The following is a 25810-nucleotide window of genomic DNA, read 5'->3' as shown; positions in this document are numbered from 1 at the left end:
GTAATTATGTCCTCAATATTTGCTACACTGACAACAACAAGTAAGCTGACTTTGATAGTTTTGCACACAAATTGCTAAAAAGGAAAGACATCTATATTATTATAAATAGTTAATATGTAAAATGTTTAAAATAAATATACAGTGCATTTTACAAATCAAGGGATAAGATACAGAATCCTGCTGTGAAACTAGAATTCCATGAAATCATTTACAATGGATCTGTAAGTGCATTTATGTGGTAATATTTGTAAAAGTCTTTTATGAAAAGCTACTGACAGGAACATTTACACATCAATGCAACTTTAAAAAAATTTTTTTAATGGAGACGGGTTCTAATGATGCGTTTATACTGCTGTGGATAAAGAGGAGCAGAGTGGGCTTTTTCATTCCATTTCTTGAGCTTCATGCTCGTGCTGTGAATTGAGGGATTGATTCATTCAGCGTCTAGCTTTTTTCAAATTGGTCTGACTCTGAACAGACAAATTGCATCCGAAAATCAGACCAAATTCGTGTTGGTGTGAACAGGCCTTTAGTCATGTATATCAGGAGCAGGGTGCATTTATTTGCACAAAAAAAAGATGCATGGGAATAATATGACCAAAAAAGTTAAACCCATAAAAACCTTGCATGTGGCAAGGTTCATCTTTCCTAGATTACAGCTTTCTACACTCTCAAACAAGATTTTCTCAATCAACTTTATGAGCCGATACATTGCTATCTTCAAAATATTGGACAAATTAAATCCCCCCCCAAAAAATAACTTTATTGTCACTGCACTATACACAAAGTTAAAGTCATGGATGCACTCAAAAACATTGTCTAAACATACAAGATTTATGTATTTGAATTGCATATAAAATTTCCATCCATTTCGATTACATAGTTTTAACATAAACAAATTAATAAACTGAATGTGATTCATATTTGTCAGTCATACGTAAATGAAACGGGTAAGATTTATGTAATACACAGCAAAATGCCCATGTTAAATTAACACTGCTGAGTGTTCAAATGTTTGCATACTACAGAGTTACGGTACCATTGAAGCAGTGTTGAAGTTAATGAGATAATTAAGTGTTGATTGGGCATTAATGATGAACACCTGCTGTTAACAAGCAGAATCACTGAAGAAAAGAGAAGCACAAGAACTACAACCGGCTTCCAGACACAACCAAAGATAAAATCAGCTGAAGATGAAGTTGATCTCAGCAGAGGATGATTAACAACTCCACAAATAGCATTACCAGCTTCACTTATTACTAACCAGATTGACTTTATTTATGTTATTTCCGTTGTAATGAAAACAATAGTTTCATTTTAAGTCACCATGATGGTGGTCAGTGTTTTCTTTAGTTGGGCCCTTGACCCTTGACTCTTTAATATTAGATTTTGGCTGCTGTAATTGTGTTTTAACCCTTGTGTGGTGTTCGGGTCATTTTGACCCAGAGAGAATTTTCTTTTACCCAAAAATACTAGTTAATGTTATCGCTTTGGACTGAAACTTAGTGACTTTATTCACAGATGGTATAACTACTTCTCAAATGTTTTTTAACAATTTTCTTACTTTTTTAGGGGGGATTTTGTCACCTTGTTACACTTGTGGTCTTCCCGGTCAAAAATTGACCGACCTACAAAAAATTGCTTATAAATCACTTGTTATGCAATATTATCACCCAATATTGGATTCAATCTTTTTGTCAACTTGTTCTCTTTCAATTAGGACTGGTTTTATATTTCTATTTGCATCTGATTAATCGTAGGCCTCATTTATTTGACAGTAGGCATCTCATTTTTTGAGTAAAAAAAAACATTTTTTAATAATTTTGGACATTTTAAATAAAATCTGAAGAAAATTGGCACTGTTGATCACACTAGTCTACTTTAATATTTCACCAGGAATTTTGATTTGAAAAACTTTTATTTTGTACAAAATGACACATTGTCACACTTGTGGTCTTCCCGGTCAAAAATGACCGGCCTACAAAAAATTGCTTATAAATCACTCTTTATGCAATATTATCACCCAATATTGGATTCAATCTTTTTGTCCACTTGTTCTCTTTCAATTAGGACTGGTTTTATATTTCTATTTGCATTTGATTAATTGTAGGCCTCATTTATTTGACAGTAGGCATCTCAATTTTTGAGTAAAAAAAAACATTATTTTTGAATAATTTTGGAAAAATCAAATCAAATCTGAAGAAAATTGGTACTGTTGATCACACTAGTGTACTTACATTTTTCACCAGGAATTTTGTTTTGAAAAACTTTTATTTTGTACAATATGGCACAGAGTTACACTTGTAGTGTTCCACTGGGCCATTAAGGGCCATTGTGGGCCATTGTTTCAATGGGCCATTGAAAGTGAATGGGAGAGACCAATGCAAACAATGAATGGAACAACACAAAATATGTATCATTTTAAAGCTTAGAATCTCAGCTTTTTAATGCATCTATTTTGATCAACTCCTTTGATCAACTCCTAACGAGAGCTGAGTTATTACTCTAAAACAGAGTGTTAACAGCCTGTGCCCCCCGCGTGGACCGTCACCTTGCTAGCGGGAAAGGAGCCTGAGATTGTGCGTGAGGTTGAGAGGTACCGACTAGAGATAGTCGGGATCACCTCCACGCACGGCTTGGGCTCTGGAACCACACTCCTTGATAGAGGATGGACTCTTTACCACTCTGGAGTTGCCCATGGTGAGAGGCGGCAGGCTGGTATGGGTTTGCTTATAGCCCCCCAGCTCAGCCCCCATGTGTTGGAGTTCACCCCGGTGAACAAGAGGGTTGCTTCCCTGCGCCTTCGGGTCGGGGATAGGTCTCTCACTGTCGTGTGCGCCTACGGGCTGAATGGCAGTGCAGAGTACCCGGCCCTCTTGGGGTCTCTGGGAGGGGTGCTGGAAAGTGCTCTGACTTTGGACTCCGTCGTTCTACTGGGGAACTTCAATGCCCACGTGGGCAGTGACACCTGGAATGGCGTGATTGGGAGCAGTGTTGGGGTAGTTACTCAAAAAAAGTAATTAGTTACTAGTTACTTCTGTAAATTGTAATGAGATTACTTTACTAGTTACTACATTTGAAAAGTAACTTCACTACTTATTACTTTACTTTCCCATTTCTTAATTTACCCTGTAGATAAGGACAAACATCATAGCCCTATCATCCCTTAGCCTGTCCGCATAGTGTTTATAAATGTAGCCTATACAAAATGGCATGTAAAACCATATGAAAGAACAATATCCATGTCTGCACAAAGAAATATGCCTCACTGTAAAATCCACAAACAACAGGATAAAGGACAAATGTCCGCGGTGGTCACATAATCTGGACTGGGACAAAAAAAATCGGCCCTGGCATTTTGGCCATAATAATAATAGCACACTAATAGACATATATTGTAAAACAAATGCACTGAAAAATAAAGGAAACTTTCATAATTAGTTTTGTACTAATTTCTATACTTGAAAGAGATATAAGCACATGATTTTTTATTTTGACGGAAAACATGGTTTACAAACGCGTCTCATTAAATTCATAGTAGATTACGGTAATCGTCAACTATGCAGATGTGGAAATAATGCGTTACTGGGTAATGGGTTCCTGAACTCATGACATAGCCTAAGTGTGGTTCTACACTTTCTCATCTCTGTCCTTATCCTCCTCACTATCCTCATCATCAGCCACAGGAGCTGATGAAGGTCATGCTGCTGCAGAACACATTTTGACACATTTTGCAGCGTCTGCTTGAAGGGCCTGTGTCTATTTTTCACGCTATTTCTCTGCACAATCCTTGCGTTTCTTCTTCATCTCTCAGACTATTTTGACAGATACACACTGACACACTGCACGCTCGCTCAAAGCCCAAAGGGGGAGGTGTTTAAAGATGTGATTGGACCAGCCCAGTGTCAATCAAGAAAAGATCCAATGGGCCAAGGTGTTTCATGGGCCGGTCAGCTATCAGGAAAAAAAAAAACTGACGAAGACTTTTTTAACTAATGCATTACACCGGCACGCACTTATACTTAACCCAGCGCCGCCAATTAAGCAAAACGAATGGGCCGCCGATGTACGAGTTTTATGGTCCGTTAAAAAAAAAAAGACAAAAAAAGACAAAAAAAAAAAAAAAATGAGATGCTAGGCCAAAAGGCACGTCAGCCCACTGGGAATCTCCCGGTAGTCCCGATGGCCAGTACTTGCTGCCTGGGCATAGAGTGCATTTCACGCGAATATTTTTGTCCTTTCGAGCAATAAACTGAAAGAAATGTGAATATCGCCACTGGCCGAAACCCCCTGTCTCCGTCTCCATTTCCCGCTCCCCTTCGCACCAGCAGCTACGTCACTCAAATCGATCTCTATGACAACGGTGCAAGCGCGCGCACGCGCACACACACACACACACACACACACACACACACACACACACACACACACAGACATGCACGCACCACAAACAGATCAGAGCTTTACACGCAGGCAAACACGGCTTGGGTAACGCAGGAAAGCGCGTTCCTATAGTCTAGTAAAGTAGTGTAGTTACCGATATTTTTAGTGTAATGCGTTACTTTATTTCGTTACCCAAAAAAGCAATATCGTTACTGTAATCCGTTACTTTGTAACTCGTTACCCCCAACACTGATTGGGAGGAACGGCCCCCCTGATCTGAACCCGAGCGGTGTTCTGTTATTAGACTTCTGTGCTAGTTACAGCTTGTCCAAAACGAACACCATGTTCAAGCATAAGGTGTTGTTGTAAAGTTTTCATTCTTCGACGCAAGACCAGGAGACAGTTTGGATCGCGTTCAACAGAAGTTATTCTTTATTGAGAACTCCGCTGTACGTGGCTGCAGTACTTCCAACATTATCTGACTAAGGGAACTTTACATGGTTTCTTTATAGGCATTTCAGTGGGCTGTCCTTAACCCCCTGAGGTCGGCGGTATCGCCGGCGATACCAGCTCGCTTTTTTTTTATCAGTGTAAAAGAAACTCATACTCTGTTGACTTTGATTTTCCATAGGAGTTTCATACATCAATCGATTCTGTTATGTGTATTATTTTTGTGTATACTCACAATAAAAACAAAGTGTTGTGCTTTTTGCCAAATAAAGAAAAATAAACACGAAGCGAGTTCTGCCTTCTCTCTGCCAGTGAAGTCCATTCTGGAACGCGTCCGAAAATGAACAATAACTCAGCGAATACTCAGTCAAACAGGCATACAGACACACAGGCATGAAGCTTGAATTCTTTTCTTTTAAATGAAGTAATTTATATAAAAAACAAATATTCTCATCTTGTGAAATCTGAAAGAGAGCGATTCCAGTCGAGCTCATTACAGCTCATTCAAATGTAATGTGACTCCGCCCCCGGAGAGCGCGCTATTCAAACGCAAATGATTGAGGCAATCCACGCAAACCTGTGAACGCCCCCATATCAGCTCGAGAAAACACAAGTTTATTCAGATCATTACTTGTTTACACCGTCTCGCAGCGCTGTGAGGAATAATAATAATGGAAAATGTACCTCAGAAGTGCGGGTATATCGAGGAGCGAGCTGAGGAATACTGTAGTAAGTTTTTTTCCTTCTCACGTGAATCGGGTTTCTGTTTATGAATGAATGAACGGCAGAGATGCGCGCTGTTTACCACAGCTCGCAAAAAGACAGTTTAAATTTAAATCGCGTGTGTGAATGAATGAATGATCTGCTTTTAGCAAACTATTTTGCTATACTGAGTAAAAATCGACTGAAATATGTTGAAATAAAATGTATTTGTATAAGCAACGTATTAAACTGCAAATTAACATTTATATTCCTTATAATAAAAACGAAAGACCTATGTTACAGACAAATGAAAGACAACATTTCGTTGATTAGTTTTGGATAGATTACACATTTTTACTGTAAAATATCTGCCACCTCAAATAAGCTTTTGTTTGCCAATTTTTGCTAATATGTTAAATATAGTATGTTTTGTCAATGTAGGCTATATTCGAAGTAATGAATCCTTAACTTTGAAATATGTATGATAAAATGTATACTTTATTTTTTACAAAGAAAGATTACACTTCAATTGTTGTTGTAATTGTAACCTTTTTAATAAAAAATATATATATTTACAAGGTAGATGTAAACAAATTTTAAAAGGTAAATATAAGCCTTTTCTTTAAATAATTTTTATTGTGTTTTATTATTGACAAATTTGGGGAGAGGATACATATTCCAAAACTGAAAATACAGTATGAGAATTAACTGCACAATTACTAGACATGTTTTCCTTGGATATTATACAATTTGCAAGCAAAATTTGTGAAAAAATAAATAAATAAAACATTGACATGCTTCCAACTGTGAACCAATTTGGTAGAATATATATATATATATATATTCTTTCTTGTGGCTATAGGTGACACACCTGAATGAATGGCTCATTAAGCCATTATTGTGAATCACTAAATACGCATGATGCTGTTGAATTGTTGACGCCCCTTGCGCATATTGTCTTTACAAACAAAAAGTGTTTTACAAGATTTAAATCAATGTATTGTGTTATGTGAATGATAAGGGCAGGATGATTTTCACATCATTTTGAAGAAAAAACTCTAGGCAACGACATCCATTAGTCAAAAGTCTTATTGTCACATATTTAGAATGTGTTTTGTGGCCTTATTTCAGAAACTTTAGTTTTTAGTTTTTTCAATAACCATGCATAAACATTATTCTCTCAAAAATACAAACATGTACATGCATGTTGCTCACATATTATGGTAGCCCTGTTTGTGCTAAATAGAGTGTAATTATACCTTTGCCATTAATATGTTTATAAGCAACTGAAAAAAGCACAAATGTCAGGGCATGTCAGAACATCTCAAGGACCCCAAAAAACACTCAGACCCCAGAGGGTTAAAGGTGCTGAACTTACACACAGCCTTTAGGGATGACTACTGAATCTAATCATCTAAAGACAATAGAGGCAATTACCCCCAACTGAGATAATGGTACCCCCCAAATTGTATAAACAACACATGGTCACGAGAACTTAGACTAGGAAAACATTCACACATAGTTCAACTTTTAGTAGAAAGATTAAAGACTAACAAAACCCCTTCAAAGGAAACTGTTCAATCTAATCAGTAAATGGATGCCCTCATGCTCACCTTGAATGCCCAATACAGTATAGTTCACCTTAGTTTTTTATGTGATGTTATGTAAAGAAGCATATCTGAAATAGATTCTTAAATTTGTAACCCTTCAGTCCCCTCTTTGAGAGTTCTTAAAAACTCTCACAAAATACAAATTTAGACACTTAAAAGTTCATTCTTGTAACTTGAAAAAGTTACAGGCACAAGCATGATCTGTGTTGTTCATCTGTAATTGCATGCTGACACAGAAACAAAACATGCAATTAGGGTCCGTGAAGTCTCTGCGTTGTGTATTTTTTTCTTTTTTCTTTTGTGATAGTTCGTTCAGCAGTGGGTCTAGTTGTCTTCTTGAGGTTGTGGCTTCATATGCAGGTGAGACGGTCGTTGCATATGGATCTCGGAACAGCCATCAAGTGGTATCTGTACAGAGGAAGAAAGAAAACAGAAAACAGAGCAGTATTTCTTCAAACACCAGGGTTGTATGGTTTTTAAAATCTGCTGTTGTTGTTTCATTCTTTCCCTATTTCTTAATTGTTTTGACACCTATGGACCAGTGAGGTGGGGATAAGAGGGGGGATGAGGAAATCTTCACCACAAGGTTTTGCCCCCGATGCCTGTTGCACTTCGGTTCTTCCCTGGGCTCCGCACTGGTCTGTGTGTCCTATTCTGTCCCTGTTGTGCGCACACTGTACAGTGTGTGAGAAAATTGGCACATTTCCATTCTCCAGTGAAACATCAGTCCTAGTAGGCATCATAACAGAGGATGGTGTCTGATTGTAATGTTCTGCAGTATAACATTTAAAGCTGTGAGTATACTGAATGTCCCCCAAACAAAGGCTGTGACAGTCAATAAGTCTTTCATATTTGTTGTAAGTTACTGGGGAGATTAAGCAATTACAGCCCAAATGGTTAACACCTCAAAAAGCTTACCCACGAGTCCAATGACGAGGGGAGGGGTTGCTTCAGAGTAGCAAACAAATTTAGTAAAAGCTGCATAACATTGTTAACTTGTCTTAAGTTATTTTAGTTTTTTCTACATTCTTTTCCAAAATGTCCGTGCTTGCCACAGTAAGAACAACTGGCTTCTCTAGGACATTTGCGTTTCTGTTTCTCTGAATTGACCTTAAAGGATGCTGCTGCAATTTTTACTCTTGCCTTGACATCAGAGTCTCTTTCCCAAGTAGTTAACTTGTCCAAGTTGTTTTGCAGGGTTCTACTGGACCATGTTAATTCTAAGTAAGGCAATGCATTTTTATGTTCTGACAGAAGACCCTGAAACCATGCGCGAACTAGGGGACCATTATCACCTAGCACCTTCTCTGAAGTGTCAGCAATCCCGCTGTAAGCTGCAGCTGACTGACAGAATCGTTCTGTGTACTCACAAACAGTTTCACCCTTCTTCTGTACAAAACTAGTGATCTTTGACCAGTCCACTTTCGGTCCAACAATGTCCTTTAACACTTTCAGAACTTCCTCTCTCAATTCATCTTTACTGGCTTGTTGCAGTTCAGAATTGTTTACAGCACTTTCAAAATCATTGAATTCTGACTCAGTCAAGATCTGTGATATTAGCTGGGTGACTTCAGCTATAGACATATCATAGAGCCGCATCTTTTTGGACAACTCGCTCCTAAACTCAGGAAAATTTCTTTGCACTGATGGAAAACTTTCAACAAGTCTCTCTATTTCCTTAGGACCTAAAGATGTTTTGGCAACAGTTTGTATTTGGACAACAGAAGAGTTGGGAGTAACACTTTCAGTTCCCTGAGATCTTCTCCTAGCCCCACAAACATGCACTGAATCTACAGGCTCATCAGTTACTGATTGGATGGCTACATCTGTTTCAAAGAAAGCTTTTAAGTCAGGATAATTGTTATCAGGCTGACTAACTTCTTCCACATCAGTTTTTTCTGCATCTTTGTTGCGGTTTACTTTCTTAGTCACAGAAGATAATCTAGTACGGAGCTCTTTGATCTGTTTCTCTAGCTCTGAGTTGCGCTTAGACTGTTCTGTAGCTAGTGTTAAACCAAATTCTCTGTGACAACAGATAATGGCTTTCACATTGTTCGTGCGAATACTTTCTCCTAGTACCTTCTTACAATCTTCAATTGACCATACTTTGTCTGGATCAATGCCAAATTTCTTTGTTTCTTTGACTGGCTCAGTCACGATGGAGTCCATGTGCTCTGATAACAAAGACTTGAATTCACTATCGGTCCATAAAGGTGTAATCAGTCTAGTACTTTTCCTAAACATTTTGTGAATTTCTATGTTACCACACAAACAAACAGTAAACTTCTCTGATCAACAGAGGGTACACGTTAACACAGATCAACTATTGTTGACCTTCCTTGCCCAGAGCAAAGGATAACACAAATTACTAGCACTTTTACGCTAAAACTTCCCTGCCTGACAAGAACAGAGGATAAATTTCATCTCTAAAAGACAACTTTAGAGGATAACTTAATTAACAAAACCCTGCAGCTGTTTGTTAACTTCTTCTCTGTCGTGCAGAGGAAAACAAATTTGTACTGGTCTGCATTGGTTCTTTGAATAGAGTGAAACTCACCGAATCGTTGGTTGTACAGAAAACATTCGTCTGGAACTCAGTCAGCTTTGTTGAGATCTTTGAGCTTGAAGTTTCAAGATTCAGTCTGGAACTCAGTCAGGCTTTGAGATCTTTTTGGAGCTTGAAGTTTTCAATCTGGAGGAAGCTGGAAAGATTCAGTCTGGCAATCTTTGTCAGATCTTTGTTGAGCTTGAAGTTTCAAGATTCAGATCTTTGAGCTTGAAGTTCTTTGTTGAGTTTCAGTTTCTCCATCCGGGTCACACGGCACCATCTGTTGTAAAGTTTTCTTTCTTCGACGCAAGACCAGGAGACAGTTGGGATCGCGTTCAACAGAAGTTATTCTTTATTGAGAACTCCGCTGTACGTGGCTGCAGTACTTCCAACATTATCTGACTAAGGGAACTTTACATGGTTTCTTTATAGGCATTTCAGTGGGCTGTCCTTAAAGGTGCTGAACTTACACACAGCCTTTAGGGATGACTACTGAATCTAATCATCTAAAGACAATAGAGGCAATTACCCCCAACTGAGATAATGGTACCCCCCAAATTGTATAAACAACACATGGTCACGAGAACTAAGACTAGGTAAACATTCACACATAGTTCAACTCTTAGTAGAAAGATTAAAGACTAACAAAACCCCTTCAAAGGAAACTGTTCAATCTAATCAGTAAATGGATGCCCTCATGTTCACCTTGAATGCCCAATACAGTATAGTTCACCTTAGTTTTTTATGTGATGTTATGTAAGGAAGCATATCTGAAATAGATTCTTAAATTTGTAACCCTTCAGTGTCCATCAGTGCACGTGGCACCAGGACACCTTAGGCCGGAGGTCGATGATCGACTTTGTGGTCATTTCATCCGTATGTCTTGCACACTCGATGAAGAGAGGGGCGGAGCTGTCAACTGATCACCACCTGGTAGTGAGTTGGATCCGATGGCGGGGAAGAAAGCTGGACAGACTCGGCAGACCCAAACGTACTGTGAGGGTCTTTTGGGAACGTTTGTCAGAGTCCCCTGTCAGAGAGATCTTCAACCTCCACCTCCTACGGAGCTTCGACCGGATCCCGTGGGAGTCTGGAGATATTGGGCCCTATATTGTACCCAGCGCAATTGACTTTGTACACCGACGCATGTATCTTTCCTATTTTGCACCCGACGCACAGTGGACTTTTCCCTCCACAGACGCACGTCGGTAAATTAGAGAATGAACGTGTGCTCCCGGGGGCGGTTCAGCGAAAAGAGGAGGCGTGTCCTGGCGCAATTTTGCAGTTCCAGAAAACAATTCCGCGTTATTCAGATGCTATTTTAAGGGCGCATGCTTGGTCATAATGTAGCGTGTGCACAACGCGCATACACTTTGCTTCTCTACTCTACACAGATGCAGCAGTTCCCATTTTTGCAAACCATACATAATTACAAGGAAAAATATTCCACATGAGGGAAATCATTGTGGTGTCCATGAAGATGTGAAAAAATAGGCATAAATCTAGCTTACACATTTACCCAAATTATTATACGCCTGTTTAACCGAAGCTAATTTGGGTGGGTTTCTCCCATCCCCATACAATGTCACATCTCTTTTATGGCCCTGACGAGAACGTCGGCATCCTCGGCTGTGAACCGCTCCTGGCGCGCGCCTGGCAAATCCGCCGTTGTAATAGCAATCCGCTATGGAACAAGCGCGCCTGCTTTTAAAGGGAATGTGAGATGACGCTCTGATTGGTTTATTTCACGTTACGCCCAAACCACACCTATGAGTAATGTACAGGGTTCTCAAGTCTCACGCATTGGCCGTGAGACACACGCAACTCAACCAGTTCACACGCTCACACGCCACACCGTGTATTTCTCAAGCTGAAAAGGCAATGCCAACCAAGTTGTCCTGCAAGCTTTATATATAACGTTGTAGGCGCAGGCACACAAAGTGAAGTTTCCAGCATGTATCTCGGCCAGATTGCGTTCGTTATTAGGCAACATAGATGCGCGAACACACGGAAGTTGACGGAACATTCTCGGCCACCGTACGTTCGTTACTAGGTAACCAACAACATCGCGCGAACACACGTCATGATGGAGAAGGTAAGTTGGAAGAAAGCTTGTCTAACATTTTTAGGCTAGAACATTTAATATATAGCCCATCGTATACATTATTACTGATGCAGTCAAAAACTCTACAACTACTTTGCAACCAGGCCAGAAGCTTTGGCTCAGTTTGGCTAGCTTACGTTATCTGAAACTAAGGGAAAATTTTAGTGGGTATGGGAAGGAATGAAGATGTATTTCTTCATTTTATTTTAATTAAATTATATATTATACTGTATTAATAGTCTTTCTAGATACATTAAGGCTACATGTATTAAAGCAGAGTGCTCTGGGTAATATTTTATATCCTGTGAAAACTTACATTAATCATTGCCATTGCATTTGTATTTTTCAAAGATGTCAGGGAAAAAGCAAAAAGATATTTTATCATTCTGGGCACCAAAGGGTAAGCCCCCTAAAAAGGTTGCCAGATTAGAGGAGGAGCCCCCTACCCCTGTTATCAAGGCATCAAAATGTGCAACAAACACAACACAAAACACATTTCATAAGCTGGAGTGTGTACTCTTGTGTACACACACACACACACACACACACACACACACACACACACACACACACACACACACACACACCTTAATACATAATATGTCATTTGTTCACAATGTCCCACCACACAATACATCATTATACCATTTCGACTAGACACATTCAAAATGCAAAAAGATTTGTTTTTCCAAACTGTTTGGAGCAATTTGTTATATTTTTGTAATTTTTGTATATTTGTAATTTTGAAATATAACATTAAAGAGTATATTTGATGTGATGAATTGCTCTGTCATTTATCGGATTTACCAATTGTTATAATTTCAATTTGTGCTGGTTAATTATGAACAATGGGTAAAATTGGGGGGCGGGGACGGGGCTCCATTAGTGCTCCTCCCCTAACCGCATGTGATCTCACTCCAAGCTTTTGATAAAACTTGAGAACCCTGAATGTAGCTACTTCAGACCAACCCATTTTAGATTTGCGTCGGGCACAACAGACATTTATCCCGCCAGTATAATAGCAACAGCACCCGTGATCCACCAACAAAGTTACTTGCGTTTCGCGTTTGATACTTGCGTTGATACCCAGCATGCACTGTAGCATGAAGCATTTCATTGATTGTCACCATCAGTGCCGTCGCAGGTGGGGTGCGAGGCCCTGTGCGAACTTGAAATGCGAGGCCCTGCTCTTTGATGTGGATGCTCAATTGCGCATGAATAACGGTCATACGGACGTAGCTGTTGTAGTTCTATTGCACGCATAATCTCGCTACAATACGTTTTTGTCAAGTAGAATAATACAGCATAATCATGCACATAGTCTCAGCTATGACTTTTTGCTATTTATTTCAGAGGAGAAAAAAATCAACTGTGTAAAGAGTAACGAGGGACACATTTGTGTGCATTATGTTTTGTGATTTCACCAGAACGAATAGAGTATCCGCAACGGATTGAAGCGCGCGTCCGAGTGAATACAGTGCGGCGTGTGCGCGAGCCACACGAGAAAACACTGTATCCGCGCCACTGATCGCAGCGGCAACGAGCACTTTGATCACTTGATTTAAAAAAACACATTCCAGCGCTAGATCGTCTCTTATTTAAAAAACAAACTAAATGAATGCTCTGCCAGATGACTGGAGATATTTTATTTATTTGTAGAATTGTTACATTCGTGCCGCGAGATGTTTTAAAAAGTGGTGGGGACAAAAAAACAAAACAAAAAAAAAACGCAGGATTGCGAGGCCCCTTATGGCGCTTTTCCACTGCATGGTACGGATCGGTTCGGCTCGGTACGGTTCGACTCGGCGCGGAACGGTTCGGCTCGCTTCGCTTTTCCACTGCGTGGTACGACTTGGCTCGGTACGGCACGGTTCGGTTCGCTTTAGCTCGGTTGCTTTTCCACTGCAGTTAGTACCGCTTCAAAGTGGGTGGGACTGATCGTCTCTACTGCCATTACATCATCATATTAAATGCGAATTTTCCATTCCGTGTTTCCCCATCCACTCCTCGGCAACCAACGAGAAGAACGTCTGCACCTCGTCCACTGACCACGATTCAGCCTTTTTTTTAATCTTTTTAAAAAAAAAATTTTTTTTAAGCAAATACTTTTAAAACAGGTGCTACAGCGTTGGCTGTTGTTTACTGGCTATTTAAATATAGCGGGTTTAGTGTCTCGTGTCATAAATACAATGACGCTGGTATTGATGATTCTGTCTGACCAATCAGTGATCTGCAGTGTTTTCACGTCACATTTTAGTATCGGTACGGTACGCTTGGAACCTCAACAGAAGTGGTACCATTTAAAGCGAGCCGAAGCGAGCCGTACCGTACCGTACCATGCAGTGGAAATGCGCCATAAGTGAGCCATACCGAACCGAGCCGTACCGTACCATGCAGTGGAAAAGCGCCAAAGCGTGCCGTGCCGAACCGAGCCGTACCGTACCATGCAGTGGAAAAGCGCCAAAGCGTGCCGTGCCGAACCGAGCCGTACCGTACCATGCAGTGGTAAAAAAGCCATTAGTGGCGCGAGGCCCTGTGCGGTTGCACAGTTCGCACAGTCTATGCGACGGCTCTGGTCACCTTTTTTGAGAGTCATACGCTGATTCTTGATGTCTAAGGAATAATGTAGATGAAAACATATAATGCACTAAATGTTTTTGAAATTCATATATTATTTGATTAACACTGTTGGATCTCATCTTATGAATAAAACAAAATCAATAACACTTTAACTATACAATCAAAGCACTGGAAACTGAATAAGATAAGTGATTCAGGCCACAACATGAAGATTATGTTATCATCAATAAACAGCCAACATTACCTGATCACATTTTCTCTTGGCTTTTTTTTTTCCACAACAAACGTGCTTTGAAAAACATACAATTACAACAGCCAGAGAAAATCAAAAATTAAAGAGTCAAGGGTCAAGAGAGCCCAACTAAAGCAAACACTGACCACACTGTTAAAAAAAACCCTGTGACATTTACGGTAAAAGACCGGCAACTGTGGTTGCCAGTATTTTACCTTAAAAAATATGGTGGCAACCTTTTATGTTTTACGGGACTTCAATTTACGGGCAAAAAAACACAATGTAAAAATGATATTTATGGTTAAAAAAAAACGTCAGCTTGGTTGCCAGTATTTTACCGTAAAAAAATATGGTAGCAACCTTACTTTGGACTTAAAAAAAAAAAAAACAAAAAAAAAAAAACATCAGAAGCACTTAAATGTGTGGTAAAAAAAAACAAAAAAAAAACATCAGCTGTGGTTCCCAGTACTTTGCCATATCAAATACTGTAGTAACCTTTTAGATTTCACGGGACAACCCTTATATTTCATTAACCCTCTGAGGTCTGAGCTGTTTTCTGGCCCTGGAGGTGTTCTGACATGCTTTGACATTTGTGCTTATTTCTGTTACTTGTGACATTGTCATGGCTAAAGTCTTATTACACTTTATTTAGCACAAACTCTGCTACAATAATATATCAGCAGCATGTATGTAAAAGTTTGTAGTTTTGAGATAATGACATTTACGCGTGGTTTGTGAAAATACCAAAAAAAATTGTCACTGAAATAAGGCCATGAAACCCATACTGATTATTTCTTCACAAGACTTTTGAAAATTGTATCACGTAGCCTAGAATATTTGCTCCAAAACTATGTGAAAATCACCCTGACTGCTCATTCAGATAAGACAATATATTGATTTAAAATTTCTAATTTTCACTTTACCATGTTCATGTACAGAGACTCATGTGAATGTTGAAGTCAGCAGGACTCAGTTGCATCTGGTCCCTGAAAGAAAAGATAAAAAGTGAACATACTGGTATCAAGAGAAACTAGGCCTGCACGATTTTGGGAATACATTTTAGATTTTTCTGGTTAAAATTGCTTTTTAAAATTCACAGAATACACACACACACACACACACAAATGTTTCCAACAATATATAATATAATGAACACCATGTTTGTTGTGCCTTGTAGGCATACACTATGTGCAGTACTGCATAAAATAATTATAACAATAACCTATAGCAGCCAATAAATCTTCCAAAAGATTTCAGTAACAATGCTAGAGAAAAATATATTGATTATCTTATGTTACTTCAAATGTTTCCATTCGTTATGATGATATGAAATGAGATAATAGTAAAAACATAAAGCCTAATGTTTGGTGCATTTTTCCTTTCAAAAGCAATTGCACTCCAAAATATGATACATTCAAACGCACAGCGCGCTCCAAAATATGATACATTCAAACGCACAGCGCGCTCCAAAATATGATACATTCAAACCCACAGCACGCTCCAAAATATGATACATTCAAACCCACAGCGCGCTCCAAAATATGATACATTCAAACGCCATGGCGCTCCAAAATATGATACATTCAAACGCCATCGCGCTCCAAAATATTAAACATTATGGTTATACATATCTATGTTTGAGCAGATATCCACAAACAGTATTTAACAGTAAACAAGGGTCTAAATAGTATAATATTCACCATATATCTAGCAACAGTTCAACTGCAATGTGAAGTTTGCACCATCTGCTGGTGAGGTCGACTAACAGCAGATGGAGAGTATGCTCGGCAATCTACTGCTTTTCCTGCAGTTCCTGGACGTCAATGTTGAATTTACTGTCGAATTTGAACCACTGAATTTGTGGAAGCGAATTTGCAAAGCGAAATAAAATGGACCGAAAATTGCCTGTTGAATATTATTGGTTGTATTTTTAAACAGTTTGAATATTTTGGAAGTGAAATATGAAAGGTGAATATGGATTATTGAATTTTTAATAATGAAAAGGTGTTTGAAAAGTTTTTAATTGAAATATTCACAGCTTAAATATTCAACCATTTTGAATTTCAGCCCATAAAAATGTAAGCACTAAAAATACAATGCATTAAAATGCAAGCATGGTTAATGCAATGCCTATTTTTTTTCAAGTAGTGCAATTCAACAGGCTTTTTATTTCAAAAACATTTGACATTATTCTACTTCCATAAAGCAGAGACCTGTGAAGTTTTTTGGTGTTTTGTGTTTGAGGTTACGAGGGCGTTCGCGTTCCATGTGGACGATTTGCATGTGAATCACTTTTGCGCGAGTGGGCGTGGTCGAATTAAAAGTAATTAGCAAGCGTTCGAGATACTGGACATCCTGCTGGTTTTATACAAATTACTTAAACAGAGAATATTTGTTTTCAGTTTGAATCCGATCATTTAAAAGTACACACTTAACCAATAAACATTATCATTTATTTTCACTAAAGTATTCAAATCTGCTTTTTAGCTTTGTAACGTACTGACAACCACCATAATAACACAGGTGGTAAATAATAAAACCACATGATGATTCAAGGTTCACAAGCTGAAGAACGTTAATATAAAGAAGGTGCACAGTGTCATACACACAAATACAAAACACTATCATGGTGACACACGACTCCATAAACATTCATTAAACAATGATGTAATATAATATAAATGTAATATATAACCCCAAATGTACATTACTGATAACAAAAACTAAGAAGAAACATAATTATTTAAATTAAATAATATCAAATGTGAAGTGTCATGCAGGGAATTCTGGCAATGTAAATTTAGAGAAACAACCAGAACAGAAAAAAAAAAAGAAGTGGAGAGCAGAAACACAAGAACTACAACTGACTACCGCCACAGCCTTAGATTAAATCAACTGAAGATAAAAAAAACATTAAATCTCTCAAGATCTCAGCAGAGGAGGACTCCACAAACAACATTACCAGCTTCAATTATTAACCAGATTGACTTTATTTCTGTCATACATCTACAGTTCTGTTTGAGAATAAACAGAAGTTTAGATGTTGATGATTTATTGTTCATTTGAAGTCACCATGATGGTGATCAGTATTTGCTTTATTTGGGCTCTTGACCCTTGACTTTCTGAGATTAGTTTATCTCTGGCTGCTGTAACTCTGTGTTTGAGACATGTTGGTTATAGCAAGAAAAACAGAGAGAATATGAGTCGGGTGATATTGGCTATCTATTGATGTTGACGATCATCATGTAGAGGCCTGATTCACTGAGCTCATATAGAGTCTTACCTTTGATTATATGGTTCATTAATTTTACAATATTGATTGTATATTATTGACAGCCTTATGATTCTACAACATGTGATCCACCATTTTTTTATATACCATAAACTGAAGTTCAATGCCATAAAACCTAAAATATTACTACCATATTTTTTACGGTAAATCGCTTGCAACCAGCTGCCAGTTTTTTACCGTAAACTTTAGTTCAATGCCGTAAAACATAAATATTTCTACCGTATTTTTTTTTACGGTAAAGTACTGGCAACCACAGCTGCCAGTTTTTTTACCGTAAATTTTAGTTCAATGATGTAAAATATAAAAATTCCAAAATCCGTACATTTAACAGTATTTTACTGTAAAATTACATGAAATGTCCCGTGAGAGCTATTACAGTTTTTCACTGTATGTAGTAAGGGCACATACTGTTAAGCAATTAACATGTCTTTTCCGTTTCTTTGTTACAGTTTTTTATCGTTAAAATTACAAAACAAAATTACAGTGCACCATCATGGTGACTTAAAATGAAACTATTGTTTTCATTAAACAGAAATTATATAAATCTTACCCGTTTCATTTACGTATGACTGATAAATATGAATCACATTCAGTTTATTAATACAATTACATATCTTAACTGTTTCATTTATATATAACTGAAAACTATGAATCACATTCAGATTATTAATTTATGTTAAAACTATGTCATCGAAATGGATGGAAATTTTATATGCAATTCAAATACATAAATCTTATGTTTAGACATAATACATTTTTTGGGGGTGTGGTTAGGTGGTTATGTTCTGACAGTATTACAAGATGTACATTATACACATAATATAGTGGAAGAAACCATAATAAGCCATGTACCCACTTGTACTCACTTTTATTGTGATATTATTTGCCTCACAGCAATGCACGTTTATTTCAGTCATTTGTCCCACTTCATATTAGGTTATATTGCTCAAATACAGGTCCTTCTCAATAAATTAGCATATTGTGATAAAGTTCATTATTTTCCATAATGTAATGATAAAAATTAAACTTTCATATATTTTAGATTCATTGCACACCAACTGAAATATTTCAGGTCTTTTATTGTTTTAATACTGATGATTTTGGCATACAGCTCATGAAAACCCAAAATTCCTGTCTCAATAAATTAGCATATCATGAAAAGGTTCTCTAAATGAGCTATTAACCTAATCATCTGAATTCACTAATTAACTCTAAACACCTGCAAAAGATTCCTGAGGCTTTTAAAAACTCCCAGCCTGGTTCATTACTCAAAACCGCAATCATGGGTAAGACTGCTGACCAGAAGGCCATCATTGACGCCCTCAAGCAAGAGGGTAAGACACAGAAAGAAATTTCTGAACGAATAGGCTGTTCCCAGAGTGCTGTATCAAGGCACCTCAGTGGGAAGTCTGTGGGAAGGAAAAAGTGTGGCAAAAAACGCTGCACAACGAGAAGAGGTGACCGGACCATGAGGAAGATTGTGGAGAAGGACCGATTCCAGACCTTGGGGGACCTGCGGAAGCAGTGGACTTAGTCTGGAGTAGAAACATCCAGAGCCACCGTGCACAGGCGTGTGCAGGAAATGGGCTACAGGTGCCGCATTCCCAAGGTCAAGCCACTTTTGAACCAGAAACAGCGGCAGAATCGCCTGACCTGGGCTACAGAGAAGCAGCACTGGACTGTTGCTCAGTGGTTGCTCAAATTTTGCATGTCATTCGGAAATCAAGGTGCCAGAGTCTGGAGGAAGACTGGGGAGAAGGAAATGCCAAAATGCCTGAAGTCCAGTGTCAAGTACCCACAGTCAGTGATGGTCTGGGGTGCCATGTCAGCTGCTGGTGTTGGTCCACTGTGTTTTATCAAGGGCAGGGTCAATGCAGCTAGCTATCAGGAGATTTTGGAGCACTCCATGCTTCCATCTGCTGAAAAGCTTTATGGAGATGAAGATTTCATTCTTCAGCATGACCTGGCACCTGCTCACAGTGCCAAAACCACTGGTAAATGGTTTACTGACCATGGTATTACTGTGCTCAATTGGCCTGCCAACTCTTCTGACCTGAACCCCATAGAGGATCTGTGGGATATTGTGAAGAGAAAGTTGAGAGACGCAAGACCCAACACTCTGGATGAGCTTAAGGCCGCTATTGAAGCATCCTGGGCCTCCATAACACCTCAGCAGTGCCACAGGCTGATTACGGCCATGCCACGCCGCATTGAAGCAGTCATTTCTGCAAAAAGGATTCCCGACCAAGTATTGAGTGCATAACTGAACATAATTATTTGAAGGTTGACTTTTTTTGTATTAAAAACACTTTTCTTTTATTGGTCGGATGAAATATGCTAATTTATTGAGACAGGAATTTTGGGTTTTCATGAGCTGTATGCCAAAATCATCAGTATTAAAACAATAAAAGACCTGAAATATTTCAGTTGGTGTGCAATGAATCTAAAATATATGAAAGTTTAATTTTTATCATTACATTAGGGAAAATAATGAACTTTATCACAATATGCTAATTTATTGAGAAGGACCTGTATAATGTTTATGACACATTTCCTTAGGAAAAATTTTGCATTTCTATTTATTTTCCCAAGAAATTATGCAATCTAAGGAGGTTTGAGCAAACCATACTGTTATCCTTCATTAGGTCATTAACTACTATGTCATACTACTACTACCTATGCTAAAATAATTAAGAAAAAAAGAAAAGAAAAAATAGTATGCATTTAGTGTGCTCATGTTGTATTGCAAAATACTTTTGCTTCAATTAAGGTGTGATACAATATAAGGTTAAGAACAAGTTTCATGGTATGTGCAGGTTTAAGGGTATAAAGGTTAAAGGGTTAGTTCACCCAAAAATGAAAATTATGTCATTAATTACTCACCCTTGCATCGTTCCACATGTGCAAGACCATCTTTGGAACACAAATTAAGATATTTTTAATGAAATACGAGAGATTTCTTTTCCTCCATAGAGACCAATAAGACCCATGCAACTTACACATTCAAGGCCCAGAACGGTAGGAAAGACATCATTAACCCCCTGGGGTCGGCTGTATCGCCGGCGATACCAGCTCGCTTTTTTTTTGATCAGTTCAAAAGAGATTAATTTTGCTCTGTTGACTTTGATATTACAAACAAGTTTCATACATCAATTGATTCTGTTAAATGTGTATTATTTTTGTGTATACTCACAATAAAAACAAAGTGTTGTGCTTTTTGCCAAATAAAGAAAAATAAACATGATGCGAGTTCTGCCTTCTCTCTGTCAGTTAAGTCCATTCTGAAACGCGTCCAAAAATTAACTGTAACTCAGCGAATACTCAGTCAAACAGGCATACAGACACACAGGCATGAAGCTTGAATTCTCTTCTTTTAAATGAAGTAATTTATATAAAAAACAAATATTCTCAGCTTGTGAAATCTGTATTAAAAGAGAGCGATTCCAGTCGAGCTCATTAGCGCTCATTCAAATGTAATGTGACCACGCCCCGAAGAGCACGCGCTATTCAAACGCAAATTCTGAGAACCATTTCAGACCTGTGAAACGCCCACATCAGCTGTAAACACAGCGCGCCGCGAGTGAGGCATAATATAGCCTACCTAATAATCCTGGAGAAAAGTTTCCTCAGAACAGTTCTGGTATGAGGAGCAATAGATCCCGCTGAGGAGTGAGGAATCCCGCTAAGTTATCTTTTCTCAAGTGTTAATGTGGAATAAATAACGTTATGGAATAACGTTAGTGTAGCAGCTCAGCCTATGTAAACCGCAAAAAGATGAATCGCGTTTCTATAATATGAATCGCGTGTCTGTGTGTGAAAGAATAAACCGCTTTAATAAACTAAAATGCTTTGCTATAGCCTACTGAGATGAGTAAAAACCGACTGAAATATGTTGAAATAAAATGTCTTTGTATAAGCAACGTATTAAACTGCAAATTAATATTTATATGGCCTAATATTTCATAAAAACAACGTTACAGTCAGGCGAAATATGAAAGACAACATTTTGTTGACTAGATTTGGGTACAGTTTTTACTGTAGAATATACTGCCACATCAAATAAGCTTTTGTTTAGCAATTTCTGCTCATATGTTCTATATATACACACTACCGGTCAAAAGTTTTAGATCGGTAAGATTTTTTATGTTTTTAAAAGAAGTCTCTTCTGCTCACCAAGGCTGCATTTATTTGATTAAAAATACAAACAAAAACAGTCATATTGTGAAATATTATTACAATTTAAATCAGCTGTTTTCTATGTGAATATATAGTAAAATGTAATTTATTCCTGTGATCAAAGCTGAATTTTCAGCATCATTACTCTAGTCTTCAGTGTCACATGATCCTTCAGAAATCACTCTAATATGATGATTTGAGGATCAAGAAAAATGTATGATTATTATCAGTGTTGAAAACAGTTTTTTAAAATTTTATTTCATGGTGCTATGATGAATAGAAAGTTCAAAAGAACAGCATTTATCTGAAATAGAAAGCTTTTGTAACATTAAACACTACCATTCAAAAGTTTGGAGTCAGTAAGAATTTTAATTTTATTTTTGGGGGATATAAATAAAATAAATCAATACTTTTATTCATCAAGGATGAGTTAAACTGATCAAAAGTTACAGTAAAGACATTTATAATGTTAGAAAATATTCTATTTTAAATAAATGCTGTTCTTTTGAACTTTCTATTCATCAAAGAATTTTGAACTGTTTTCAACATTGAAAATAATAATGAATGTTTTTTGAGCATCAAATCATCATATCAGAATGATTTCTGAAGGATCATGTGACACTGAAGACTGGAGTAATGATGCTGAAAATTCAGCTTTGATTACAGGAATAAATTACACTTTAAAATATATTAAAATAGAAAACAGTCATTTTAAATTGTCATAATATTTCACAATAATACTGTTTTGTTTTATTGTTTTTTTTATCAAATAAATGCAGCCTTGGTGAGCAGAAGAGACATCTTTTAAAAACATAAAAAATCTTACCGATTTTTGACCAGTAGTGTATATATATATATATATATATATATATATATATATATATATATAATACTATTTTTGTCAAAAATAAAGTCATCAACTAACATGTTAGCTGTTCCAATGTTGGCTATATTCAAACTAATGAATACATATGATAAAATGTAGGGCTATAATAATTTTTTTTACAAAGAAAGAGTACACTTGAAATATTGTTGAAATTGTAATTATTGTTGTAATTGTAACCTTTTTAATAAAATAGCAAAACATATTTACAAGATAGATGTAAGCAAAATCTTAAATGGTCAATATAAGTCTTCTAAATATATCTCTTGTCCTTGCATTCATTCTTGGCTCAGTCAGTGTCACACCTGAATGAATGGCTAATTATGCAGAGTCATTACGCATAATGGGTGGGACATTGTAGTCTCAGGTGTAAACCACTCCTCCTTCACGCCCACCTCGCATATTGGCTTTCCAAGCAAAACCTGTTTTACACAATTTAAATCAATGTATTGTTTTATTGTGAACGATAAAGCAAGACTATTTTCACATAATTTTGAAGCCAGAACTCGAAGCGACAACATCCATTAGTCAAAAGTCTTATTGACGCATATTTAGAATGAGTTTTGTGGTCTTATTTCAGCAACTTTCATTTTTATTTTTTTCAATAACCACGCATAAACATTATTCTCTTAAAAATACAAACATCTACATACATGTTCCTCACATATTATGCTAGCCCTGTTTGTGCTATATAGAGTGAATTTACACCTTTGCCATTAACATGTTTATAAATAACTGAAAAAAGCACAAATGTCAGGGCATGTCAAAACATCCCAAGGGCCCCAAAAACACATCAGACCCCAGAGGGTTAAAGTAATTAATGTGACTCCAGTACTTTAACAATACTTTCCTACCGTTCTGGGCCTTGAATGTGTAAGTTGCATTGGATCTCTATGGAGTGAAAGAAAGCTCTCGGATTTCATTGAAAATATCTTCACTTGTGTTCCGAAGATGAACGAAGGTCTTATGCATGTGGAATGACACGAGGGTGAGTACTGAATGACATAATTTTCATTTTTGGGTTAACTAACCCTTTAAGGGGTAGGAGTCGGGTAAACAGTGTTATTATAGGTGTAATTAATTATAGATGTAATTACATGTAGCTATTTTTTGGTAACACTTTATTTTACTGTGTCCTTCTTACATGTTACATGTACTTACCATAGTATTAGCAGTACATTATGCATAATTACATGCAACTAACCCTCAACCAAATCCTAATCCTACCCTACCTTAATTTTCAGCTGCTGCCATGTTCTTTTAATACCTGCAGGATTGCACCTACATGAAAATTAAAATTAGGTTCAATAACATAACTGTTCTTCCAGTTTCACCTCTGATATTATAACTGTTGGGTAAGTTACTCTAAAATAGTTATTAATTACTAACTACAAATGACATCTTCAACAGTGTAATTAGATTAATGTAATAATGACTATCTTTAGAAAGTATTGGTCTACTTATTACTAATGAGTAAATCCCATATCAACCTCAACCACTTGAACAAGGAGAGACAAGAAACTGCACTTTTAATGCTTTCAAATAAACAATATACAATTGCATGAATTATTCTTGAATTGACCAAAAGTGATTAGAGGGAGAAGGTTACATTAAAAATATACCTTTTAAAAATGTATGTTAAATATAAAAAATTGTTCTATAGTCTAATGCAATTACATCAGATTTTACTTTAAATTACAGAAGAATTAAGAGTAATCCCTTTAATTAAATTACAGTATTTAGATTACATGGTCATTAATTACACCCAACACTGTATAACAGTAATTAAAATGTAAACTTACGCATTGACTCAAGCAACTATTTTCTCCCTAGCTAACTCTCTGTCCTTCGCTGCTGCAGCTGATATTTAAAAAAAAATTATAATATTTGTTCGTACTCTCCATTTGCTTGCAAAAGCACATCCAGTTCTGCTGGTGAGAAATATGCAGACCTCTTTTTGTCTGGCACTGTTGCCATGGGGACTCATAATATCTGCGCTCCATTAATAATGGCTTTTTATAGTTGTGGTGCACGCGCTTAACTCAGAGTCAGTCAACTCAGAGTTGATTGAACTAACTCATTTCAGCTGTTCTGTAACCGAAAACTCAGAGTTTCCCATCTCAGGGTAAGTCAACTCAGAGTTCAAGTTTTAACTCAGAGTTGGTTGAACCTCCTTTCTGAAACAGGCTCCTGAACGATCTGAGCAAGAGAGTGTGTCTGCCACCCTCAAAGACAGCACGAGAGTCCAGACGGCACTAGCCATTTGGTTAGAGATAAACTCCAATACACAAAGGACACTTACTCCATTCTTACCCACAAACTTTCCCAAATGTTTATAGTATTTCTCCTGTGTTTTATGCATGTCCCTATGTTTTATTAGTTATGACTAGTAATGATTCTTTAGTTATGTTAGAGTAACTTCAAATGTTGATAGCCAAAGATGGTGTATCACTGCTTTAATGTCTTCAAATCCACTTTCTTGGTATCAAAAGAATCCTCTTTTGATTTTATAATCAATGGTGTACAACATGTTTTGATAAATTGCATCATAAATATTTGTACCATACTTGTGTGTAAAGACTGCACAAATTCTCCATGCCAGCATGAACATGCAAATAGGGATAAGATGGAGCAAAGACTTTCTCCCGGTCATATTTGATTGGTCACCTCAACAAATGGGTGTGAACTGATAGGACCTTTAAGAGTATCTGATTAGTTCAGATCTTTGCTCAATCTCATTGAGACAACATTTTTCCTGTCTCCTACCGGCAATTTCATCTTCAAGTTAACTTCTTTGGATTCAACGTGGGACCAAGTTCATTTCTTTGGATTCAACGTGGACCACACCAA

At 37.3% G+C, this 25810-nt stretch overlaps 2 protein-coding genes and 1 long non-coding RNA gene across 3 annotated transcripts in view; 2 read left to right on the top strand and 1 right to left on the bottom strand.

Annotated features, from left to right (window-relative positions):
- LOC309479407 (b(0,+)-type amino acid transporter 1) overlaps positions 1–25810 on the top strand; it is a 144669-nt gene that overhangs the window by 826 nt on the left and 118033 nt on the right. The window lies entirely within an intron of this gene.
- Positions 1–25810, bottom strand: part of LOC309479340 (uncharacterized protein) — a gene marked incomplete at its 5' end in the record, with an annotated part of 244765 nt that overhangs the window by 116491 nt on the left and 102464 nt on the right. The gene's annotated exons all lie outside the window — the stretch shown is intronic.
- On the top strand, positions 7–14324 carry LOC309479504. The gene is made up of 3 exons (XR_014199240.1): positions 7–3794; positions 4139–4742; positions 10497–14324. It is a non-coding gene; the product is annotated as an uncharacterized lncRNA (long non-coding RNA).

Source organism: Leuciscus leuciscus (genome assembly GCF_965113295.1).
Source record: "Leuciscus leuciscus genome assembly, chromosome: 17".
Classification (NCBI taxonomy): Eukaryota; Metazoa; Chordata; class Actinopteri; order Cypriniformes; family Leuciscidae; genus Leuciscus; species Leuciscus leuciscus.
Note: the sequence above shows the minus strand (reverse complement) of the source record. Positions and strands in the feature narration are given on the sequence as shown.